The following is a 27,456-nucleotide window of genomic DNA, read 5'->3' on the forward strand; positions in this document are numbered from 1 at the left end:
ATCCTTCTAGGTCTTTTAATCCTTTCTTTTGTGCAAATCTAAATACTGTGGAGTTATTTACAAACTGAAATACTTGAAAAAGCAATCAACTAAACAGTAAACTTTTTAAAAGTGCAAGTGCATTCTAAAAGGAATCTATATGTTTAAACCTACTAAATGATTGAGCTTGATGATTACTTGATGATTAAGCTACCCAAGATGATTGATGATTAAGCTACCCAAGATATTGATAGCCCCAGTGATTCTTCCAAAGAACATTTCTGATACTGATTATTTTTACAGCTGTCTGTCTGTACTGACAGAATACATAACTGAGGTACTAAGATAATCTATTCTTCCATCAACCTATAGGCAAATGGAAGAATACTCAAATACCCCCTTTGATTTATTTAAATGGGTTTTACATCTGTCAATATAGTGGGCTAGATCTGAGACATATGCTTATTATATGACTGAAAGAAAATCAATTCACTTTTCAACTCTTAGATGGGGAATCACCACTTAGAATGACAGGGGTCAATGTACTGGGTCACCTTATGCAAAACGCTAAACACAAAACAAAAATATTTGCACTGAAGTTGGAAATAGATTATATAAAATTCATTAGGTGTGGTCTCTTCACCATCTTACAGTTCATCTACTAAATATGTACTGACTTATACCTACTTATTGCTCATTTGTGGCTTTGAAATCAAAGTTGTGGTGTTTGCCTAGAGACCCCCAGTGAGATCAGTCAAAAATACAAAAAAGATAGGAATTATGAGGCTGCTTTTAAACATAACTGCATCAGAGGTGTTAATCTGTTAAACATTGTCAGTAAAACATATTTTTAAATATCCATTTTAGGCATTTATATCATCACATAATCCACCATTCAAATCAAAAGTCCCATAAATTATTCCTGGCAACAAGATTGCCCTAAAAATAGATTGAATCTTCATATGATCATCTAAAAAACACATGGCTCATTGCCTCACAGTCCAGAACAGCAAAAGGGATGTTAAGGGGTTTGCTCTGCATGGCACTGATATATAGCCCAGCATAAAGAAGTCATCACAAAGCAGAATGAAGAGAAGAGAGATAGCCAGGAAAGCTGATCTGAAATTACCTCTTGATTCAAAGCCGCCTTAGCTAGTTCAAGGACACCCATTGCCTTTAGAGGATTCGAAGTGAAGATCCCAGTGGGAGTAATAGCTCATCTTTTAAATTATTCCTAGAGCTCTGCTAAACCCGAAGATAGGTCTTAAGCCATGTAAGTCATATTAATGTTAATTAACATGATTTAATGTTAATGTTCCTCATGAAATGGATTTAAGTCTACAAGTGACCATTCTCTACCTGCAGGCTGTTTCAAAGTCCCATGGCAACAATGCAAAAGCTTACTCTGGAAATTAAGAGGGCTGACAAGACAAGGACGTGAGAGAGAGTTCTGTTTATTGAAAAGACATTCACTACACTTGTCCTAGACACTACTTCTCCATGGAGGAAAAGTGTCTTGAACAGCTGACCTGCAAGTGCTCATGGGACGCAAATTCAACAAAAGTAATGTTCAAAGCCCAGAGCTTGTTTGAGAGTAGAACTGAACTTTGTTTTAACACCACAGGTACCAATAGATGTGAACTATCCAAGTATGAGGCTCAACAAAATGACAGACAACCCTTTAACCCCTCTAACAAAAATACCTTCAAAAGATGCCTTTAAAGTATTATACTAGCTACCATTTGAATAACACCAAAGTACAGAGGACAAGTTTTTCTGAGCACTGTATTTAGAGGGTGCAATTTACCCCCTTTTCTTCATTCTTCACACCTTTGATACATGGCAAGTCTGAACAAACAAGACTAGAGGAAAGCCTGCTTCTCTTGCTTTCACCGTTTCTAACAGAAACGGTCAAAGCAAGAGCAAGGCTAAACTGCTTAAGGAAATACAGTCCTTAAGAGAGGGGTTTTTAAAATCAACACATAGTTCTGTGCTCAGTTTGCTAACTTCTTGAGAACATCAGCAGCCTGGGTTTATCCCTAAATTAATTAGAGGCAGAAAGACAGCCTGACTTCTACCTAAAGAGAGCGAGGCTTTTCACATTTAACTAAAGCAGCCCCATATCTGAATTCTGTATTTCTCAGAGTTCTCAATTTATTCTTAAGAAAACAATGTATCAGTTTAGTTTCTAAACCAAACACCAACGAATTATTTATAAGCCTTAATAGCACACAGAATATTTGTTTACAATGTATTTGAAAGAGGTTTAAAGTTGTTTTCTAAACTTTTCATGCTAATGCAATTTTATTATGTTTATAAATGAACCGCTTTGTGCAATTAATTTTCTAACTTTGTAAGTCAGTTCGTATATCAGAAACATCAAACTCTCCAAATACAGCAGAACCTCATTCGTCTCAAGTGTCTCTTTTTCTAACTGAAATGAAATATTTCACTTTGATCACTGTTAATAGAAAAGACTTCATACCAAAATGGAATGGTTGCTATTACAAGATTCAGAATAAAACTCTAAAAATAGGAGCACATATATTAAAAACCAACATCAAAAAAGAATCCAGTAATGACATCTAATACAGAAATTTTTTTCAGCTTTTATCACTCCCCATAATACACACACTACATTCCTGCATTCCGTTTAATGTTTGGAACATATTCTCCAAGGAGGCAGCATCAGCCTTTCAGGGGGACAATGCCTGTAACTTAATTAAAGATATAGCCAAATTACAGAAACATTTCCAGTGTCTGCCACTGCCACTCTCTCAAGGATAGGCAGCCTTTTGCGCTTAACAAGAAAATAAATGACACATAGGTCTTCTTGCAGTCCCTAAATGAACTCTAACTTTTTGTCTCTCCAGGCCTGATTTTTCTTTTCAGGAATGAAAGAAGCCAATTTAGGGACAATTTGGCAGGAAAGAAGGTCTTTCAGTACAAAATACAATCTGGTAATTTTTCACAAGTGTCTCACTCTTTGTTAATTATAACTGATTAAGTTAGGTATGTGTTACTCCTTTAAGCCATTTTCACGTACCTTGCTCCTTTTTGAACAAATTTCAGTATTTCACCTTTTCACCTACTGGTCATTGGTTCCATCACAAAAGAAGGGAAACACACTTTCACTTTCACAAGTTGCAAATCTTAGCTATAGAAAAACTAGTAGGTGGCGAGTCACTGATATATTTATCTGTGGATTCACTTTACAAAAACCTTTGTTGGGGAAACTGTGCTGGGGTTTGCAAAGAGACCAGAAGAGGCAACCAATACTTTATATTGGATTAACTACATGAGTGTGGACAAAAGGAGGTTTGTTACTCTCTTTTGCAGTTTGTACAAAACAAGCTGAGGACAACAGCACCCCATAAGGTTAGGGCCTACATGCAGAGAAAATAAAACCCAAAAAAGTCCTTGCTGGGTGAAGCAAGTGTCCTCTAAAGATTTCTCTGGGTGTTAAGGACCTGGTTTTGGCAATATTCCTGAAAGAGCACTAGCACATAGTTTAGGTGGCTGGGAGAAAAAAAGAAAAACAAAACCAAAACCACAGATTAAATTTCTTCTTTGCTTCCTTGGCTGACAGACTAGAAAATTTAACTAAAAATGACCATCAGAGAATTTCCTGTTTTGGGCAGAAGCAGTGAAACATTTCATTTTGACATTTCTGTCATAAAATTTTTCATAATGCAACTTTGACACGAAATTCAAACAGAGTTTCCAGTCCAAGACAAAGTTCTAAACTGAATTCCTTTCTCTCAATTTGGGATGAAATGAGTTCTAAACCAGGAAAAAAAAAAAAAAAAAAAAAAAGCCAAACACTAATTTGGTGTCCAGCTATAGTTAGGAAAACATTTACAGAAGTGTTTTTCACTAGCATGCAATATTCTTAAATCCTTATATACTTTTGAAGATCATTCTTTTAGATGTCTAAATGTATATGCAGTCTATTAACCTCACCTGAATTTTCCCCCCAAATTTCCATGCAATGCATTTAACAAATAGCCATGTTAAAAAGTCTTACCCTCAAAGTGCTAAAATTCCTAATGGATCCTGTTTTTACAAACCATCAGCACATGAAGACACACAGCACTTTAACAGAATCACAGAAGAAACCTCTTCAGAATTTGCTTGGCCCTGTGAGCAACAGAAAAACAGAAAACATTGGGTCAGAGAAAGTGTATTTGGGGGAGTGGAAACAAATTAAGGCAGAAATGAGATAAACCATTCTAAGCAATTACTTATCATAAGATAATTGTGCTCTATCAGACTACAGAACACTATCCTGCTTTCAGCCATAGCAGGTGTCCAGGGAAGAGTGTGAGAAGATGGCTGGTAATAACCCAGCCCTTTTAAACTCTTTCTGGCTTCCAGCAATTTGCAACTTTGGGACTTCCTCAGCCACGAGTGGTATCTTTGTGTTTAATAGCATTTGATGGATTCTATTTCAATAATTTGTCTAATCACTTTTGATCCATTAAAATGCAAATATCAAGCCCCTAAATTTAGTGTCAACAGCATCCTGTGATGGTCTCACATCTTAGCCATTTACTGTATGAAATACTTCCTTTTGTTTTTCTGTCTGCCTCCTTAATTTCATTTGACACCTCCTTGCTCCTCTGTTGGAAATCAATCATTAATTCTCAGACTTTGTTTCTTATTACATAGAAAACATTTTACTTATATGTAGACTTTTTCTTCTGTAATACCCCAACAAGAAAGTTCAGTTACTTTCAGGAAGTTTGATGAAAGACGTTGCAAAAGTCTTCTAAAAATCTAAATGGATTTTTTTGATCCACATGTTTACTTCAAAGAGCTTTAGCATTTTATGAAGGCTTTAGAATTCCATGGTGATTATTCATAAATGTATTCTATTTATCAAGAGGTTCCCCAATTCTGCTCTTAATTATAGTTTCTACCAAATAGGAAAATCTAGGTACATGAAAATTAAAATGTATTCTAGTATTTGTGTGTGAGCAATTGAGGAAAATGCAAGAGAATAGTTAAGCCAAAAAACAAAAAGTTGGATTTCACTGAAGAAGCATTAAAGTGACTGAGTGTTTGCTGATTACACTATTTTAGTCTCTAAGTAGTAGCAAGCTTCCAACAAGCTGCCCTCTGTGGCATTCCTCCTTCTCATCCCATCTGAAATTTTCATGATAGTTTAGGCAAGGGATCATTTAAACACACACTTCATTTGGCTCTACATCAGATTTTGTTAGAAACAAGCTGTTATGAAAGCTAAATGAGGCCATGAGTTTCAAAACTGATCAGGATTTTTTGGATGCCTCCATTTATGATTAATAAATTGAGATACCATGAAAGGGCTGAATAATATGCAGAGCTCAGAATGCATGCTAAGAAACAGGTTGTTTTAATGTGGGCAGTCAAGAACTAAGCTGTTCAAACTCATAGCCACATCTAAAAATTGTTGCCATGACCAACAGAAATATTGTCAATGCCAGGTTGTGGTTTTGTTTGTTTTTAATGAAAATTTAAAGCTGTTTTAAACAGATAAACATTTCCACAAAGGATCAGGTACAGAATACAAAAGCAATGACAATGTGATTCTTATCATCTGAGCACAGAGAAATTCAAGTGATAGAAGAACTAGCAGAAACACCAGACTATGCAGTGAGTTGCTGGGTTTCCTCTACTGACATCTTGCACAATTAATTCAGGAAGATAGTAGACAAGAAGCTGCCTCTGTTAACAAAAGATGATATTTCAGTTAACAGAGTCTATTTAAGCTCCGAGAAGTCATCGTACTGAGAGCAAGTTATTATCCCTTACAAGCAGGGCAAAACAACTGGTCTATCATCTGTGCTACAAACCCCATGCTGTCAGTCATATACTCAGCTTTTCCATGTTCTCCTTAAGCACTGCTCTCTCTGAGGTTTGTGTGCATCTCTGCCTGTGATGTCAGGACAGTTCAATAGCTGGAAGTACCTGGAGCAGAAGTCACTACTACTCACAAATGTCCCTGATACCATTTCCAGACGTCTCCTGTCACCTGGAGGTGACACAGAGAAGGGGATAAACAGAGCTGACCAGGCCAGTACAACTGCTTTTGACTTTCAGCAGGTTTCCTTCGCAGTATCTTGTGAAGGCCCACGGGCTCACAGCACAGGACCAGTTTGTACAGTTTTGTTCCTCAAAGAGGCCAATCCCAGCAGTGGCACAAGCTAGGAACAGAGCAAGAAGATGCACAAAACTAGGATCTTTCTTACCTTACATGAATTCATACAATGGGGACAAGCCTGTTCCAACTTTGTCCTTCTAGCCATAAGGGTAATGCCAATAAACATACGCAAGAACCTTAACTTTTCAGTATAAAAGTATTCTGTGCTCTCTATGAAAGTTAACCATGTTCCTCAACCAAAGTTCATTACTGAAGTTACAGTGAATGTTGGCAAAGAAACAAATTGAATAATTCTAGGGTATTTTCTGTAATTAACATGACTTGGGAAGTAAAGGAATAAAAGCAAAATTTAGAGATTTTCATAGTTTATGGGGATGTCATTAAGGGACAGTATCAAGAGCTGCATCCTGAGTCCTGTTTGCTAAGTCTCAGCAGCAGCCAACTCTGCTACACCATTCAGTGAAATCGGTGCTGTTAAGTACAAATAAAGGAACTAATTCCATTTCCTAAAATGTTGGTTTAGAGGCTTTCTTTAAAAGAGTGGATAAATGCACTGGGGTCCTAACTGCTAGAGTGCCCTCATGACTCTCCCTTATATTGTTTGAACCACAGTTGCTCAGTTTTCCAAAACTGGGTGGGGGCTGACTTTAACGGGAATCAAATGCCCAAATCTCTTAAACTGCTTTACATTTCTAAACTCTAATATATATCGGTGTGAGCTGCAATTGTTACAGTGAACATTGTTACAGTTTCATGGATAACATATGAAATCTGAAGATCTGATTCAGCACTAAGCTCTCTTATAAGCTGACTTTGGGTCATTGGGAGCTTGGCTAGAGCAAAGCACGAATAAATAATGAAGTAAGATCTTTTCAATCTATCAAATGTTATTTTTGGAAGCTCACGATTGTTCTTTCAGGGCTCTCAGAGGAAAACTGGGTCAAAATACCACAGAGACAGGCCACTAGGCAAGCAATCTAGGCAATTAGTTTAGTTACGGCTAATGAGATATGTTTCTCAAGACAAAGGCTGGTGTATGTGTCCAGGTTTCAGAGGACCTGAATTTAAATCACACTGTCAAAGACTTAAGGTGTGACACTGGATTAGCAACGTGTCAGGGCTAGACTGAGGGAGCTGAAATTCCACCCAAGTTCTGCATCTAGTATTTTCTGTAGGCTAGCTCTGAGCCTTCAAAGGCAGCTAACCACCATACAACACCAGGCTTTGAAACTTTGGGTGAAATTTAGAACTTAAGTCTCACTATTTTCCACAGGAAACAAGGGAAGAAGACTGACCAAGCTGTCAGGTGCTTTAAGAACAAGCGTATTGCAAACTGAAAAGTGATTTTAGATACTGCAGCAACAATGTATTAAACACATGTGTCATTATCCATCCACTCTATGAGATCAACATCAACACACAAATAAATACAGACACTTATTTTATCAGTATTTACACAAACTCAATATTCATGCACGCTTGTGCAAAGTGCAAGTACTAATCCAAAAAGCTATTATTCATTACAACACTACATTTCTTTTTCTTAAATTATTGAATAGTTAATCAATAGTCCAGCAGAAATATAATGAAAATATTACATTAACAACACCTAAAAACATTGCTGAAACAGTGCCCAAATACAGATAATTGCTGGCTCCTTTTCAGAAAGGTCAGCTTGGAAAAAAATTATCTGTGATTTTCTGCCCATAATTTTGTACTTGTACTCAACTACCAGCGTAAAATTGGAAGCCAGCCCTTTGAACATTTGGCCCTTTAAGTTATTAATCCAAACACAAGTCCACTGAAACGTTAACGTCCCTTGTAGTGCCTACGCCCTGAACTGATCTTCCAAGCCCTGCCAGTTCGGACAGGGAGATGGCTGACATTCCACCAGCACTTTCTGCCAAGAGCAAGTCAGCGTTGGCAGGCTTCGAAGGCAAACTCCAGGTACCTTGCAGTATTTCAACAGAAGACAACCTCCTGCAAGCTAAGAAATCTTCCTGGGGCAGTCATCTCTGAACCCTCTCAATTAAAACATGGTAAACAAGGAAAGTCAGAAAGAGCCACTTCATGTACTTGCGTGCTTAACCCTCCCACCCTGATCTCACCGTCTGACCGCGGGGATGGAAGAGCAAGGCAGCCAGTGCCGTAGTGCCCCCCCTGCTGATCCCAGTCTTCTTGCATAGTGGAATTTTAAAGCTGTTGAAACTGTGTGGGAGTTGCATTCTCTACTGATTTAACAGTATATTTATATTCACTGACCCATGCATATTTCAGATATTCCTTCACATACATTACTTCAGAAGAGAAAGTAAGCTGACACACATCAAAAGCTGATCTCCTGAGAACTCAAGTTAGCTTGCTTACATATAGCCACCCACCTAATCCATGTTCAAGATGTCAAACAACTACAACATATGCTTCCTTAGACACTTAGAGCAACAAAGACCTTATATCCCCAGAACACCCAGGATAAATAAAGCAACCTAAGTGTTACAGGCATGCCCAGATGACGAATAATATGTTTCTAAGTATTTAGCTAAAACCCCCCAACCATTTATTCCAACAGAATTATTTTACAGCATTTAAAGAGTGCGCATGAAGTTGATCTGAAAATGGGAGTAACAAAAGCAATGAAATATAAGGATGTTCAATATACATGCAGTGAAATAAATTAAGTATGATTCTGTGAAAGTGCTGTGAAAGTCAGAAACAAAAGCACTGTTTGAAAATGTAGAATATCCTTTACAGTTATGTTTTTAAAAATTACTTCTACTTGTCAAGCACAATTGGCCCCTTCTTTTTTGACTTCATTTATCTCAGAGGAAAATAAAATGAAACAAACAGCAAAAAAGTCCCAAGTACAGTGAACAGCTGAGCCAGAGACAAATTAAGTAACACAGATTGATGGCTGTTGATCTACAGCAATACTATCACATCCCAATGCTACATCTCATATTTCATTTAAAGACCCATCTCTTCTTTTCCAGAAACAGTGCAGTATTTATGGGAGAAAGCTGATTTGCAAGCCTTGGAGCTGCACTGAGAATCCAGATTCAGTTTTTCCAATCTGGCTTTAAAGTTGGTGAATGCCTTGAACTTTCAAGGTAGTAATACAAATAAAATGAAACCAAAAATTGAAATAAAATGAACATTGAAACTAAACATGTATTTTCAGAAAATGCTGCAGGCAGGGCAAAGCATTTTATCTTCACTTTCTTCATAAGACAGTAAGGAAATAATGTTTGCTTCCTCTGCATCCGTACCTTTACTAACCCCACTGGTCCAATAGCATATATATTCATCTGTTCTCCTCTGGGTTTTCCAATGCTTTATCCTCTCTGGCATTCTCTACTACAACAGCGCTCAGATGTTCTCTTCCTGCATTCAATTTCCCTTTCAGCCTCTTGAAATCTTAATCAAAAATTTTTTAACTTCCTAGCTATTAAAAACATTGACTGGCCCATACAGAATAGAACTTTTTCTATGACTATCTGCTAAATAGAAGATAAATGTTAAATCAATTTTTAGATTTCTAATGGCTTAGGAATTAGAGTGGCCACTTAAAAACTGCCAATTTTACTTGAAATATGAGAGGTTTCCTCAGAAGCTGCAATAATCCTTTGTACTTTCATGTGCTTCTTACAAGGCATATCTGGAACACTATCAATACTGGAGGAATGGTATTTGGTTCAATCATGTCAAAGCTAAAAGCCTGAAGTTAGGATTCCATGTAATTGATCTGATTTTCAGAGCACATACAAATCTCTGTCTATCTGAGAATCAGGCCAGCTACTAAGGTGCCTAGAAATGGCTATAAACTCTTAGGTTTAGGCCTCCAACATGGAAAACAGGCTGAAGACATCTGCCCTTCTCTAGGACAGAATGCTGATGCCACAGAGAAGGTCATGGTGTGTGAAGAAGGTCTTTGCAGTTGCTGCTGGTCACTGCTTTGAGGGGACATGCTGCAGAATTATTGTTTTATAACCATCCACCGGCTGGTCACACATGGTGCTGGTAAGAAGGCACCTACTTGAAGTGCCTAAAGCTAGTCTCCCAAAATCCCTCTAAAGGGAGCTCAAGATGCATATTAAACTGTGAGGTCAGGATTATGCCCTAGCAAAGGCCTGAACTCATGTCAAGGCAAGACTGAGACAGATACCAAATCCCCTTCCATGCCTTGATGTCCCTGTGAACCCAGGTGTGAACCAGACAGGAGCGCTGTGCCAACAGGGCTGGCTGCAGGGCTCAGGAATATAGGTCCCTTCAAGAAGCAAAATGTCTTTGCAATCTAGATTTAACTTGCATCTCTTGACCACCCATTGCCTGTAGACCTTCCAGCTATAGAGGAGGGGAGAGGGAGAGGGAGAGGGAGAGGGAGAGGGAGAGGGAGAGGGAGAGGGAGAGGGAGAGGGAGAGGGAGAGGGAGAAGGAGAAGGAGAAGGAGAAGGAGAAGGAGAAGGAGAAGGAGAAGGAGAAGGAGAAGGAGAAGGAGAAGGAGAAGGAGAAGGAGAAGGAGAAGGAGGAGGAGAAGGAGAAGGAGAAGGAGAAGGAGAAGGAGAAGAGAGAAGAGAGAAGAGAGAAGAGAGAAGAGAGAAGAGGTGTGGCCAAAATTCCCAGCAGATCCAAACAGTCTCCCAAAATAACCTTACCTTTCCAGGAACCATCACAGACATTGTTAGAGCAATAACGGGAGAGATAAATGAGAACATGACCCCAGCCTTATTTAATTTTACATCACTATGCAAAGCTCTTGACTCTGCTGTCTCCATGACCTACTTTATCTATTGTTTATTCCTTTTTTTTTTTCCAGGAAATTGTTCATTAAGGATGAAAGCACCTGGCTTACAGTAACAGGGCACTGTGCAAATTATCTGTCATAAAGCTCAGAGAGGAACATTCAAAAATACATCACAAAGAGCAAACCCACAAAGAACTGAGGGACTGCAGACAAGTATCTTAGGTAGAATGAAGGCAAAGACGATGCAATGGCCAAAGCCTCTACTGGTGTAAATGGCTGAAGTCCACTGAGCTCACTGTGCCAGTTTGTATCCAGAGAGAATATGGATCTATCAGCTCAGTCATCAGATACAGATGGTATTGGAGCTACTCAGGTTAGAGCTAGTATTTTCTTTCTGGCAGAAAAACAGTAGCTAGAAAAATCACTGTGGACAAAACCAGATTTGAATAACTGGTGCATGCAGCTACCTTGGCTTCTTCTTCCCCCTCCTCCTAAATTTGGCACTGAAATCTTATTTAACTGCTTCGAGAAAAAAAAGGGTAACAAAAAATATAAAAGAGAGTTTATAGGGTAATTTTAGGGCTTAACTTGCATCATTTTACAGATGTACTAATTAAGTTTTTTTCCCACAAGTTAAGACAAGTACAGTTTTCTCTCTGTATTCTTCCCTCATCAACATCATCTATGTACCATCTGCTAAGTCCTCTTGCTGAGCCTTCTCCATAGCTTGCTCTCAGATCCGTAGCACGCAGAGGGTCGAGGAGAACAGTTCCCTACAAGTCCAGAGGCATAAAAAACTGGAGCTGAAGAGATGCTTATACATTTTTTAAATAAGTGTAATGTAAATTTAACACAGCTTACTCTGTGTTGAGATTATCTGAGCAAATATCACCTGCCTCTATCCTGCTAAACAAAACCAAACATCACAAAAGTCGTCCTCTCCACAAAATAGGCACACAAGGTAATGGCTGGCAGGAAATAAGCGGGTTCCCCACTTTCCTCTCCTCTCCTATCAGATACCATCTTCAGCACAGTAAAGAAAGCGTAAACATTGAGACTCTTGTATCGGTTAGCAACAAACTTGTATTTGTAAGCATGAGCTAATCTTGGTCTTCCTTCCAGAGCACAGTACTAATGAAGATCTAAGCTTCCCACAGACGGTTCACCTCCTTCCATCTGCCCCCGTTCTTTAGGTACATGCTGCAATCCTATTTCCCTCCTCAGAAATTTTTCTGACCTCACCATCTTGTAGGTCTTATTATCTTACACACTGCTATTGAAAACCCCCTCTGAATAATCCCATCTAAAATTGTATGGGGACTTCTTCCCAAGATCAACAGCCACTTTCCACTTCCTCTTCACAAAACTCACTTCAGGCAATTGCATCTTTATTTGTTTAAACTTACTTAACTAAGTCTGTCTCCAAGGGAACCTGTGCAGTCTCTAGGCTCTTAGCTACACGTTTTAGTATCTGCTGGCACTCCAGGTATGCCATGTGTTGCAGGGTTAAGGGTCAAGAACTTGTAATTTGGTGACCCATCCTTTACCACAGAAGAAACAAGTTTTCTCTGTGCATGAAAATGTTTAAACTTTAAGTTTAGAAACAGTGGAAGCAAAACTGGTGATTGTAAACTCTCTTCTTGTCACTCATTAGAATCTTACTAGCCTGCACATTACTCTTCTTTCTTAGCCACCTTTTCATCTTCCTCCTGTCTTTCATCACACCATCATTGTCTCCTTTCATGCCATTCTTTTCTTCAGATATGGAGAAGTTAAAACTATAGCTTATCTCTTCCTAAACCAACATTTTACATGATTTACTACTGTTATACCTTGTGATGTTTAACAGCTATGTATGAGCCAGCTCCCTGAGACACTCACTGTCCAACTAAACAACAGAGAGCCACAAGGACAAATAGATAAATACAGCACCAAAATATTTGAATAAATCATCAATTACTGGTTTATATCCTAAATTATTTGAATAACTCCTGAACTGCTCCTGTCACTGATTCTTGAGGACTGTATTGATAATGTACCTTGCAATATTCTTTGGAATTTCTACCGAGCAGACAAGAAGTTATAGTGTGTACTGGCTTTCTTCCACATAAAGATGGAACACAGAGCTTGAATTTCCCTGCAACACTTGTGCTTCCAGGCTTGTGATTGCTGCCCTGTTCTGAACCCCTCTAAGGAGAGTGGGTTGCAAGTCAAAAGAGTACGTGTGTCTAGACTTTTGGCCTTATGCTCTGCACCTCAGAAATTATTTAGCTTGTTCTATCAAGGTATTCTTACTTCACTACTTCACTACTTGTTTCAAAAAGAGTCTCTGATATGAATGAGGGAAAGAACGCTAGTCTTGCAACCCAAGCACAAGAGCAGGAACCAAGAGTTCAGCTATGAGGTATTACAGTGATGAGAGTGCTAAAGAAGCAGAGTAGAATAGAATAAAGCAGTACTGTGTACCAAGCACACTTGTCAACCAAGGGCCACGTGTACACTCTGAGCTGTCCTCACCTCAGTCTTACCCCTGGTAAAATGGAACAAGTCCTTCTTCCCAACATCCCCTTTTTGACTATGATTCACAGAAGAAAAGTATGTGTAAATGCACGGTGTACTGGTTAACTGGATATTAGTTATTTTTCATAACTTATGCTGTCCAGTCTCATCTACTGAGGAATAAAAACCCCTCATCCTATGCCAAAGTAAACAACAGGTACAAACGAAGTTTGGGGATATGATGTGTTTTGCTTGTTTTATTTGTTTAAACTCGGAGTCCACCCACCAGCCTAGTAATTTATTTTTCAGACTATTTCAATTCTTTGATTTGCTAACTAGCAAGTCAACCATCAGGTGGGAGTGGGAATGAGTAGGTGGGAACCAAAGCAGTCAGAAGGCACTAAAATCTGAAAATTAGAAGTTGATTTAAAGAAATTATAGTAAACAATTCTGTTATTTTCACACACTTTTTTTAAAAAAAGTACTGACTCTGACCATGTATTTTAGCTGTCTTAAAGTTCCTCCTCAGAAGGATTAGGTTAAAATATCCCCTTCAAACCTTATAACATCTCATGAAAGCAGGCACAAAAAGTATAGGTATCTGTTTAGCTCTAAAAGATGTTCACACTTTGCAATTTAAACAAATATTTACTAGTAAGGTATCACCTTATTATCATGAATTGAGAGTAAATTGAAATTTCATGCAACTGAATAGGTTAATTACATACACAGACACGTACTTTAAAAACTAGGCTTTTCATGTTCTTAAGTATAAGCAATTAAGGGTAAGAGTAACATTTCATAATTATGCCATTGATCTAAATTCCTTTTCATTTTTCTATGAAAGCACTATACTTAAATAAGACACATGTGAGGTTGTTTCTCAGATCTGCATTTGTTCTAATCAAATATTCACCTCATGACTTGTTTGGTGTTTTTTTAGTTTTTACCTTCACATGAAATTAAAATTTTGAAAGTCTGAATCTACCATTAACTTTGAAGAAAGTACTAAAAACTCATCTTTAAAAAAAAGTCATAGGGAGCTATGGGAAATTCTGTATTAGGCTGGCCTACTAATTAAAATCAACTATGCCATATTACTTCCACTGTTCAAAAGTATCCGCCTACAGATCTAAAATCTTTTCAGAATGATTAAAATCAGGAGTTAAAATCCCAAATCTCTTTCCTCTTTCATGTGGAGCCACACAGAATGCACTTTTCCAGATTTCAAAGTCCATTAAAACATCACCTTTGAAAACAGATGCACAATCAAGCCCAGAAGTGATTTATGCAAGTGAGATGCTCAGAACTGCCAGAAACTATTCATGTTCAAAGTACCCCCAGCAGGCTCAGCTAGGTCCAGTTTGTATCACATATAATTAGGATTCTTCAGACCATAAAATCAATAATATAATTAGTAAATGGTATGTTATTTCTCAGAATCTTGCTACAGTGTATCTGTCTTTGATCAAGTTAAGCTGACTGCTAATGACATTTAATGTTAATTAATGAAAAGACATGTGATTAAAAGTTCTTTGGAGAATTATCTAATTATGTACCATAAAAAATGAAGTATGTAATAACTGTAATTTATATCAATGACTATTGTTTAGCATACTCTAAGAAGACATTAGGATTACAAGTCACCTTTAGCTCCACTTTCTTCTGCCTTCCAGAAACACTTTCTTGAGATGGTGTGTGTACAACAGATGACCCAGCTTATTAATGAGTTCTGTCTCATTTATAATACCAAAGTCTGCAGGTAAATTCTTCCTCAGCTGTGGGACAGCACCAACAGAATATTTTATGAAATTCACTTATCCTTTGACAATGGATGATTGACAGCAAACCATCACGACTGAAGTTACTGACAAAATAAATAATGGAGCCTGCAGAGATTAAGCAGGGATTTCAAAAGAATGACTACAGTCCTTAGTGAAGAACGACTACAGAAGGCCAAAGCTTTTCATAATCTCATAGGAATGCAACATTTTGCTACCAGTCACTTTGACTGTCCAAGACCCCAGCTATCGAGGAACATTTCTATTTAAAAATATTCCAATTTATGTAACATGTCTAAGTAACTTTTCATGATTGTCAGGCACATGGAGAAAGGTGAAAGCAAATTTTTCATTATTATAAAATATTATGGGATTCACCAGAAAGATTGTATCAGGTTTAATATGTCTGTTTCTAATCTAGAAAGGAAGGGTAGAATAAATGCATTGTATTAACACCATAGGGCAGCTTCTGTAGTTAATACGTCATGTCAATTAGCTCCCATTTCCCAAGACATTTTGGCTTTGGTAATATATCTCCTAATGCTCTTGCTTAAGATTAGCTCCATATAGTAAATGAACCCCTGGGTTTGGTGAGACTATTCTAATATCAGAATCTGAGTATACACCTCACCTGCAACAACTTTTTTCCCATACAGATGTGTAAAAAAGGAACACTCCTCATATTATCTCACTTTTAATGTGCAGAGGAGCATAATAATATTCAGAAATCATAAATATTCTTACAGCAGCTCTATGAATTCCACTTAGGACATGCCCCACTGTTCAGTAGCACACTACTGTGAGTACAAGCAGGGAACATTGAGCTTGCAAGTAAGCTAAGGTTTTCATCTATCTAAATTCCTAGGAAAAATAAGAGACATAGAGGGGGTAAAATAGTAATCTTGCTGCATCTCTAACAGTTCGGTTTAGTTTGAAAGACAAAATGTGAAATTGCTGAGAGCAGGATGTTGGCTAAATAGGTGCCACTTGTGCTTGCCCCAGATGTGATGGAGCTGGCATGTTGTTCAATACAAAGTGATTAATGATTGCTTGCAATCAGTCCTAGAAATCAATTGGCATTGAGTGACATAATGATTCTATGACATCATATAGCCTCACATCTGATGCTTGTTCTTGGGCACACTTCTCCTCATGCTGCCATTTTTGGCACTGTGAGTGAGCTCAAAATATTATGGGCTTTATGATGTTCATGAATAAACAAGTTTTCACATGAGAGCGGTTTCCATTTCTTTCTGCCAAACTTTATTTTTCTGTTCTCTCAAGACCCCTCCCATCACCACTCTTCAGCATGTCAAACTCAACTATATGAGCAGTGCACAGGAAAAGTTATGTGTTTAAGTTTGGTCCTTTATTTCAATTAATAACTATGATAGATTATAGGAAAATCATATAAATGAGAAAAGGAAAGAAAGTGCTACTGCTAGTAGAATCACAAGGACTGTGAGCCATGTAAATTTCTTTCTCAATTTCAGCTGTACCATTGTTGCATGAGCAGACGATTATTCTATCACTGTTTTTGGCACTATCAATAGCAAGTTTTTCCAAAGCAACCGCTCTAAAGCAATTAATGTTTTTAAATGACCCCCAATACCCACTTCCAAATGCATTTTAGGATGCTGTACATTTAAAAAAAAAAAAAAAAAGAGAGAGAAAGAAAAGAAGTGACAACAGAAACTGAGGAATAAAGGGCAGTTTCTTTAATCTGTGTTAGCATGTGATAGATTTCTCCCCGACTTAATTAGCCTACATTTGTTCCAGTTTAATTTTTTTTTCTAATAAGGTGGAGAGTAATAATACATAATGTTTTAAATGAAGTCTCACCACTACCCTGTACAATGGTTCTGATATTTTTCTATCTCTGCACAAATATACTGTACTGAGTTAGTTCTCAAACTGCATTGCACTTCACATTGGCAGCTAGACATCCTATAACCCATGACTATAACCAGGTCTCTCTTCTCCTGTCACATTCAAATGATGAACCTCTACCTTATAGCAAAAATTCACGTTGTTAGTCCCTGAATGTACATCTTTGCCTTTTTTAAATTAAATTTCTTGATGTTACTCTAGTTCACAACATCATCCCATTCTTCCTGTATTATGATTCAGTTCACCGTAGTACTGAGAAGCTCATTAGTCTCCTTGATTAAATATGGAGCACCATTCTAGCAAGCAAGGAACAGTCAAGGACTCTGATACCTCATAGCTTTCCCAGATGAAAATCCCATAACATAATAAATGAGCAAAAGCTTAGTACAATCTACAAGGTCTTATCCAGTCATTTGGCATATAATTTAAATTACAATAGACCAAATCTGAAAGAAGGATTCTAGATTCAAACATTCAAGTTACCAAATTCTTCCTAATCACATCAAGTTGCCTTTTATCACCAAAACTTTACATCTAGAAAACAGAAATAGAACCTCTGGTTCTGCATTCATATTCATTATAAGCTGAAGAGTATGCATTTCCTCATGAAGAATTAGCTAGATGCTCATAATTGAATATATAAAAGTGAAAGGAAGCTTGATAAATCTCCTCCTCTATTTTATTATTTTCGATTTGCTTCAGCATGAGTGGTACTAGTATAAACAACAGAGAACAACTCCTGCATGATAAACAGTCTGTGTAAATTTTTTTACAGAAAAAGTTCTTCAGTCCAGTTTGTAATGTGTTCTTTCAGTCCATGTATACATGCGCAGCATGGAACATCAGTGACGCAAACACAAGCAGTGCAGTACAGACTAGCACGTGCTAGGGAACAAGGCATCAGTTTATGCATTTGGAGTAAATGATAGCTTAAGTCTTAGTAAAAGATAGAACAACATCATAACTGTCAGAGCAATTTTCCACATCGGTAGTTTAACACCTGAACTATTGTTTATTTTTGCAACCGAACTATTCCCAGTTTCTATCTCTTCTACTCTGAATCAACATCCTTCTGAGATGTGTCATAAACAATGTTTGCCTGAAAGAGCCAAACATACCACTGCCGAGGTGGAGACTTAATGAGGAAACAGTAGCTCCTTACAAAAAAAAAAAAAAAAGTAAAAGGTTGGTTCATTTTCTGTAAACATCTGGGTTGTAAATAACTGCAGGCTTCACAGACAGTATAACATTAGACTGCCTCTGACTTAACGTCATAAAGATTGCATTATTAATTTTAATTTAATCGTACCATAATTTTCAGCTTTGCATATGAATACAATCTTATAGTCTGTTACCAGCTATCTCAGGAATGTAGCAGAAATTACAACATTCTTACGTCTTCTACTTTTCACAGAAACAACTGGTTAAGCATCTTTACTTGTCAGGCATTTTTAAAGGTTTTTCATAGTTTAATGGCAGTATACAAAGAAAGTTTTATTTCTAAATTTAAAAAGCCAGCCAACTTCATATACTATTTTTCTAGATTCATAACATTTTAATTATTTCCATGGTCTAAAAGAAATTAAAAACAAATTGTGAGGTGTAAAAGAATAATTTATTTCCAATGGTTAATCCTTCAAAAAGCCACAGGGAAAGAGACTCAGGATGTAGGAATCATTAATGGAAGAGTGATTGCTGAGTTCTATTCCTAGAAACAAAGAAATAAAGCTACAGCTGGCTCACAGAAGCAGGTAAGTTCTGGCTGACCTACCGTGAGGACTGATGCTCGCACTGCAACTCTGAAAAGGCTCTTTCAGAATCTAATCAAACTACTGTTGTGGGGAAGATAAAGCTCAGCTATAATTTTCTGGAAAATACTCTTTAAATGGTTCCAGTCACACTTTTCTACCTAGCTTTCTTCAAGCTATTTTGATTCATGACTGTTTTCATTTTTATGAAACTGTCCTTAAAGACCCAAGTGAATATGTCATTCGCACCACCAGCTCCTCAGTGCCCAGTTACGGATGGACACGCAGGGGGAAAAGCAGGCAGTGAGCAGCTGACACCTACCTACAAAGCCTGGGTGTGTAGTGAAGATCCACATCCCACAAGGAGCATGGACAAGAGGGTGAAATCCCAGCCCCTAGCAAAAATACCAGGGGACACAAGGCAAAGGAAGCACCAACTGCCAATCCAATCTCTAAGAAAAAAAAAAAGATTTCTTTTTACAGAAGCCTAAAGCTTCCCACAGCTGTGCTGGTTGGAACCTAGTGCCTCACTATCCTCATTACTGATATGGAAAACATGCTTACTCCATGACCTTGCAGCATGTGGATTCTGGCACAGAATCTTAAGCACGCTTACTGTCTATAGATTTGTTTGCAAAATATTATGCAGAAGAAATACAGCTATAAGACTGGTAACATTAACTTGCTTTCTTTTACCTTACCAATAAGGAATCCTGTAGGTATTGAAGATAGCAAGTCCACATGTATGAACTATTTCTGATGTGGGTGGTGAGCCAAAAGTCACCAGACCAGCAGGAGGAAATGGACAAATAAATGAATGAGAGCAGAGGTAACTGTAGCACTTATTTGGATTAGATGCAGATCATCAATGAACTCTTTTGCCACTTGTTTTCTCCTAAGGGAAATCTCACTTTCCCAGCTTTAATTTAATCATGGGAAAAATATGTCAAGTATTGATCACAACTAGCAACTAAAGTCTTCTACAAGCATGTACACATTAACACTATCACTCAAACATGACCTGGAAGAAATCCTCTGTTTGCCTTTCTTCATCCTGATTCCCACTTCTGCTAACAGATTGTCTTATACAGAACATCATTTTCAAACTTGTAAACATCAGTTTCGGTGATGAAAAAGTCCAGGAGGGAATTTGTTAAAACCATTAAATTTATGTTGCTTGTGATGCTAAGCATAACTAAAAGACACTCTTCCAACTATGAAAGCAGAATGCAATAAAGCCTCTGAGGAAGTACCGTATATCAACACTGATTTCAATTTATTGCAGATTGAAATAATATTCCAGTCAAGTCTAAAAGTAGGAGAATTTGGCAGAAACACTCGTGAAAATCCTAAAACGGTGCTGTTTGTACATGACCCTTGAAAAATAAAAGAAAAACAAGTGACACACGTCTACAATGCATTAGATTTCAAAGCAGGAACAGGAAATTAATGGACAGAAGATTTCTAAAAATGAGCCCCTGCCACTTCCTCCATACCTGCTCACCCCAGGCCACACTCTCTGCCCTTTAGTCTTTTATCTGTTCCAGGTCACATCAATGACACATTTTGAAACTCGTCAGTATTAGAGAAAGGCAATATGTAATTTCACTTCCCTGAGAAAGTTCTCAAGATTTCAAAAATTTCCCATTCTACTTTGAAATGAATTCAGACCTTTTAGAGCAGAAGTAATAGTGAATGCCTTTGCCACACACTATGTTATAATAGTATATATAATATCCCCTAAACTCATTTAGAGAGGCAAAAGTTCAAACCCTTGACCTGAATCAAGAACAGGCATTTGAAACTGAGTCAGTTCCCTTCCAAATGTTGGCAGTTTGAGATGAACAGCTTTCCTCCTTTTGACCAGAAATTCACCCTTGTCAAAAACAGTAGGCCTGCTCTGACAAAAAAAATAGCTTCATGTATTGACGTCTTCTGATTAAGAAAACATTATCAAATACCTGTACTCATTCCTTAACACAATCAGCCATCTTTCATCTATGATTGCATCCCTACTCGAACTTCTGCTGGTTTCAGCATGGCACACCCAGATGTGTGTACTCCCATAGAAACCCACGGAGCAGGACTCACTCACTTCTGCATGAGCTGCCTGACACCTCTCTGACAAAATAGTTAATTCATTGCTTTCTGCCTACCTGCTTCTCACTGATCAGTGTCATTCTGGGCTATAAACCTCATACAACTATAGGCTCTCTCTTGTAAAACCATTCTGGTTACAACCATTATTTTCAAATATAAAAACATTTTCATTTTCATTATGCTGTTGCATTTTGCAGGTCATGTCATGTGACAGTTTTTTGCTTTATCTGTATCCCTATATATCTGCAAGTCACAAGACTTACACCAAACTGAAAGAAAAAACAACCATGTTTCCAGAACCTTGTTCTGTTGAACTGAATGCCAGCATGTGACATTCCTTGCTTCACTGAAGACATTCAACAGCTTAACAGTTCTAGTTAGATTAAATCTAACAGTCTGGTTTTATACACAGGTTCTACCTGAGTGGGGAAAAGCAGGGATTAACAGCATTATGCCTAAACCTGCAGTTGCAAAATGGGATCTCTACATTCAGTAAGAGATGCCTGCCAAGCCACATCAACAACAAAAAGGTGGGAAGAGTCAGCTTCAGCTAATGCCTGGATCCCAAATACAGACAGACAGAACAGTGCACGAACCCACAAACTGCAGCTGCAGGCTCCCTCTCTGCTGATTTCAGTTCTTTCATGATGCATAGTTTTGACCCCCCTACTATAAGCAGTCTGTGCAAACACAGCCTGGAAGCATCTCTTACCTTGGGCTTATTGTCATAGAAGCTGGACTAGAATCTCTCCAACTACCTCTGCATATTTCTCTATCTCATTATTTAGATGGAAGACCAGACATCTAGGCATCTTTGCAAAATAATGCTCCTACATGGTGGTCTGGATAACACAAATTTTATGACACAGTTGATAAATCTAAGAAGTATTTTTTTCTTGTCTTCTGGGCCATAAACACTACTGTCATCAACCTGCTCTATTTGGTGTTACATTTCCTCCCCAGTGCATTATTCTCCTCCATGGGATTTACACTTCTGCTTGCTCCCTTTACACACAGCAACACTGGTTCTGTCCAAAGCTATGCTGAGCTTCTGATCATGGTATTCTACTCTTTCTTCAAATCCAAATGTGATCTACGTAGTCCTAAAATGCTCTTTAGCATCCAAGTCTGCTGTATTTTCTTATCAAACACATTGGATATCAAAACCAGCCCCAAAACATTGCCCAAAAGATAGAAAAAAAAATGAACAGCCACAGTCATATATTCTGATTTTACACAGACATACACTTGCTGGAAACCTCCTGGATTAACAAACATTTTTCCTCCAACCACTCCAGTCACCTATAAGAGGAAGAACTAGAGAAAGTTCCTGAATATTCTGCCCATGTTTTTGGTGTGAGTTACTAAGTAATGACATTGTTAGACCTTTTAATGTTACAGCTTCAGTGCTCCTCTAGCACCTGTCCAGTCAGCGCCTGACAGGAGAAGATAAATATATTTATAATACACAGCAAAGTGAATAACAAAGAGTTTATATAGTTGTCTCTGACAAAACTGACAAGTTGTAGCTGGCAGCTTTAATCAGCTCCCAGCTGAGCCTGGGAAATTGGAGGGAACAGAGTGCTGACCTTTCTGATGAATTTCTGAAGGAAGGTTAAAGTTTTGTTTACTTTTTTAATGGGAAGAGGTATCAAGTTCTAAGACCTTCGGATAAAAGGAAGATTCCTGTGCAAGAGCACTGTACACCAGGTTTAACAAAGTGATTACTGGTTTACCTAAAACCATTTTTTTCAAATAAAAGGATATGGCCTAACATTACATAGATGAAAATGTCTATAAGCTTTAATGCCACAAATCACTGCCAGATGCTGAAAGTGTACTAGATATGATTTGCACATCTCGAATGTGAAAAATGTAGTAGAATATAGTTTAAATTTAATTTTTATAGGTCAGTGGTTCTTAAAACTTTTTTTTTTTTTTGTGACAGGTATTCCGCTCCTCCTTGTTTCGTATGGAACAGTGTGATTTTTCATGTGCATTTGCTTAATCAGTAGCAAGAAGACAAATGCAAGTAATTACTAATGATTTGATCAGATATTTCAACATAAGTTAGTATTTATTATTTTACAATATGTATAAAACCTCTGGCGTTGGTTTTAAACACTACTGAACATCTACCCTCTTAAAATTAAGCTCCTTGGAATCATGTCTGAGGATTGAGAGATCCAGCAGCACTTTTCCAAATGCTTCACCTTATGGTTTATACCTCCCTGCAGCTGCTACCCAAACTGACACCACAGGGGACTTTGTTTTTCTAAAAAGCCAAAACTATTTTCTGATTAACAGTATTGTATCACAAAAGTATCTGCTCATGTTGCTAGCTCAAGTGTCTACTCCATATGAATGGCTGATACAGAGACCTCACAAGAATTTAGGAAGGTTGGTGACTTGTAAATCAACACCAATGAGAGTTCTGCGGTAAACAAACTACAAATCCTCTGCGTTTTTATAATCTAATTTACAGATCACTTTCTGTCCACCAGCTTTTAAAAAAATGAACCCACAGCTTTAAATCACCACCACACATATACTCACACACTTTCAAAGTTGTTTGCTGAACTAGTTGCTATATAAGTCACTGTACAATTTTTCAAACAACACCGAAAGAACTTAAGTATTGATTTTTGCCAGAATAGTATAGGATACACCTGATTGTCCATCAAAAACACTTCCACCAGTAAAGTAGTTCCATGTTCTAGTTTGGTTTTTACTTTCCTTACCGTTCTACTTCAACAACTTCAACTTGAAATCAGTAGCAGACACTGAAAATCAGTTATAGGTCTGGGCCTTCCAACTTACACTCGTTGTTCATATGGCACTATATGAACATTATATACATGTATACACGTATAATATATACACATAAACATGAGCACAATATAACCAGTTCCTTCTGATTGACAGCAGTGGAATTGTTCAACTGGACCATTTATTTACTGGCCAGACGACAAAGAATCTCACTGACAGAGTAGTGTTTCCACGATCATCATAATAGAAAGGCACTGACTTGAAATGTGTCTTTTCTATTCTGACCTATTTGGTTAAGAAATGTTTCAGAGACATATGCTTTAATGGTAAGGAAAGACTGTTTACGCTTCCCTTGTGAGATCAGGCTGTGCTGTGCTCTCACAGTGAAGGGATATGAGGATCAGGAGGTAACAGCACATGTAACTAAAGCACACTTCCTGCTGGTTTCAGAGAAAGGCTTCATTTCCTCAGCAGCAGAAAACAGCAAGTGAATTAATTATACCCTTATTGTAAGCATGAGACAACCCACACACTACTAAAAAGTTTTTATAAATTGTGATGGATGATAATTCTGTAGCTGCTTCTACACACCACTACAAAGATGAGCTCAAGAAATTAAAGAGGAACATAGAAGTTGCATGAACAAAAAATAGACGTTTGTACTACAAAATTAGTATGTTACCATTGCAGATCTGTATCCTAATTTCACTGAGTTACACTCAAAAATACACAAACAATATTATTAGTATCACTGTGGGATATCAGTCAAAACCATTCCCACCACCTAAAGCGTAATAAAAATCAACAATTTGATTTTACACTAATAAATCTCCTAGAGTGTGCGTCAGAAATATTTTAATATATATATATATATAAAGCATACATATAATATATATAATCAATATATAAATAATTAAGATTCTGCTTATGGTTGCAAGAAGCCATATCCTGATACAGAAATTCAGGAGAATCAAAGATTTTCTCAAGCTGATAAAACTCACTATATTGTCACTATCATTGCTGTTTCAGAATACCTGGGAAACTGAAATTATAGGAATACAAGGAGATTTTTAAATGTTACATTTAGGCTAAACAGCAGTCCAAGTAGTTCAGCTTCCTTACTATTTTACATGTAAATGAGGAAAGCAAGAGATCCTTGACCACCAAAAAGTGGATGTTTCTTATCATTTAGATGAATGCCTGATTTTTCATTTGAATTATGCCAAATGCTTGACCTCTGAGATATTCATAGAATTATAGAATGGTTTGGGTTGGAAGGAGTTTTTAAAGATCATCTAGTTCAATGTCCCTGCAAGGACCGGGGACATTTTCAACAGGTTGCTCAAAGCCCCGTCCAACCTGGCCTTGAACCCTTCCAGGGAGGGGGCAGCCACAGCTTCTCTGGGCAACCTGTGCCAGGGCCCCACCACCCTCACAGGGAAGAATTTCTTCCTAGCATGTAATCGAAATCTGCCCTCTGTCAGTTTAAACCCATCACCCCTCATCCTATCCCTACACCCCTGATGACGAGTCCCTCCCCCCTTTCCCACAGCCCCTTTCAGCCCTGGGAGGCTGCTCTAAGGTCTCCTGGGAGCCTTCTCTTCTCCAGCTGAACCCCCAACTCTCTCAGCCTGTCCTCACAGGGGAGGTGCTCCAGCTCCCCAAGCATCTTTGTGGCCTCCTGGCCCTGCTCAAGCAGGTCCGTGTCCTTCTGATGTTGGTGCCCCCAGAGCTGGACCAAGCACTGCAGGGGGGTCTCCTGAGAGCAGAGCAGAGGGGGAGAATCCCCCCCCCTCCCTGCTGCCCACACTGCTCTGGGTGCAGCCCAGCACACGGCTGGCTTTCTGGGCTGAGAGTGCATGTTGCTGGCTCACAGGCAGTTTTCCACCCTCCAACACCCCCAGGTCCTTCACAGGGTTGCTCTCCAGCCACTCCTTGCCAAGCTTGTATTGATACCGGAGGTTGCCCCAACTCAGGTGCTGAACTTTCCACCTTTGTGCAAGTGCTGGTTTACATCTTTCCTTTTCATTTTTGTGTTGCTTGAATTTCATTAGAGTTATGAGACAAACTAATCTGAATGTTTGGATCCACATACTCCAAACTGATCATCATTTATTATGTAAATTTACTATCCATTTCTAAGGTGAACAATTTCTAGCTTTTCAGCATAGTCTAAAAACAGAGTTTTGCTACTTTAAAGCATTCTTGTCACATCTGTAAAACTCAGCTGCTATAGCAGCATTTCAAAACTTTCTTTGAAAAATAAATTTAAATCATTTTTTAAATAAATTGTGTTACTCAAAATTCATTCAAATGCAAAGTATGATTTTAATTGAACTTTTAAAGGTGTTAGACCAAAGCATCACCTGATATCCTTTCTACTTGCCTAAGAGTGTGAGCAGATTTCTTGGGTTGTTTCAGAACTTCAGTAGAATGACACTGATTCAGTTAAGCTAAGGATCTGAACCCAAGTGACTTAAATTGCAAGAACTGCACTTGGAAAAGCTCTATGGCTGTACTCACAAAAAAATCTCATAGCTTAATACATTACTTTCACCAGCTTCAGACTGGAATAACCTCACTAACTGGAGGAGACTTCCTTCCTGGCTAGTGAAATCAGAATAGGCTTCTTGAATCTGAATGTATGATGTATAGTTCACCTCATTTTTTGCATGGAGAGCATATTATATATATCACTCTAGTGGCAGACTCTGGGAACAAAAGCAGTAAAATATTTCCTCAGGGTAAAATATAGCTCCCAAGAGTCATAAAGCCTGAAGCAAAAGGTTATTTTACCCAAGACATATGCTGTATGTTTTATTATTCTTGGGGGGACACAGTGGTGTTGTTCTAATATGTTGGTATTCCAATACTTGAGACTTCATCCTACCTGCCCTTTGCAGACCTTGGAAGCAAAACATCCTTAATGACACCAATGGGCAGAAAGGGAAGGGAAACAGAGAAGTCAAGACACCAGTGCAGATCCATTTCTGGTTTAGTGAAGCACAGTGAAGAATGATGGATGTAGATAATTACCCGCAATTTGTATCTGAGACAATCTTTTAGACAAAACACCACATAAGGTTTTAGAAGTCCAAGGTGAGGTTCCAGGTGGTAGTAATTAACAGTAGGTGAAGCAGTCAGTAGCCCAGACCTTTGGGGAGTGGAACAGACAAGTGCCGGTCAGTATTCCAGGGTTATCTGTGTCAACATAAGATGGGATGACTGCCTTTTAGTACAGGCTCCAGCCTTCCTCAAGACAGCTAACAAAAGCCTCTTCCTGCTTCAAGACATAAACAGCAAGGAAGGAGAAGGATCACACAGGATTAGACTGAGAAGAAATAAAAAAAGATTAAGAAAGAGAATACTGAAATGGAATACTAGTGAAAACTTTTTGACAAGATCTACAAAATGTATGGGAAGTTTATATAAATGAAGCAGCACAATCACCAAGACAAAACATGAAAAAGCAGAGAAGCAGCCCACACTCCAATGGGATGTTTCCCTACTATCTAAAACATGTTTGGAAGGACACTCAGAATCCCAGCTGAGCTGATTATCCACAGCACCAGGTACTCCATAGGTATGCATGAACAGAGGCTAAGAACTATTACGTTTTCAGTAAAAAAAAATCCATTGAAATATTGCTACATTCTCTTATTATGTCTAAACATAATGAATTTTGACATTTACATCTGTCTTCCCATACTTTGCAGCAGATATTGGTTATCGGAAATATGCTGAATATTTTGGAAGAAAAGTCTGAGGAATAGAGTTGAATGGAGAGGGAAGTTTGACTCGTTA

The 27,456-nt window shown here is 38.0% G+C and overlaps 1 protein-coding gene across 10 annotated transcripts in view; it reads right to left on the reverse strand.

Annotated features, from left to right (window-relative positions):
* Positions 1 to 27,456, reverse strand: part of MEGF11 (multiple EGF like domains 11) — a 285,557-nt gene that overhangs the window by 212,525 nt on the left and 45,576 nt on the right. For all 10 annotated transcript variants that reach the window (XM_074917685.1, XM_074917690.1, XM_074917686.1 and 7 more), the window contains exon 2: positions 4,007 to 4,119. The gene's annotated coding sequence lies outside the window, so the exon portion shown is untranslated. The remainder of the gene's footprint in view (positions 1 to 4,006; positions 4,120 to 27,456) is intronic.

Source organism: Athene noctua, chromosome 13 (assembly GCF_965140245.1).
Source record: "Athene noctua chromosome 13, bAthNoc1.hap1.1, whole genome shotgun sequence".
Classification (NCBI taxonomy): domain Eukaryota; kingdom Metazoa; phylum Chordata; class Aves; order Strigiformes; family Strigidae; genus Athene; species Athene noctua.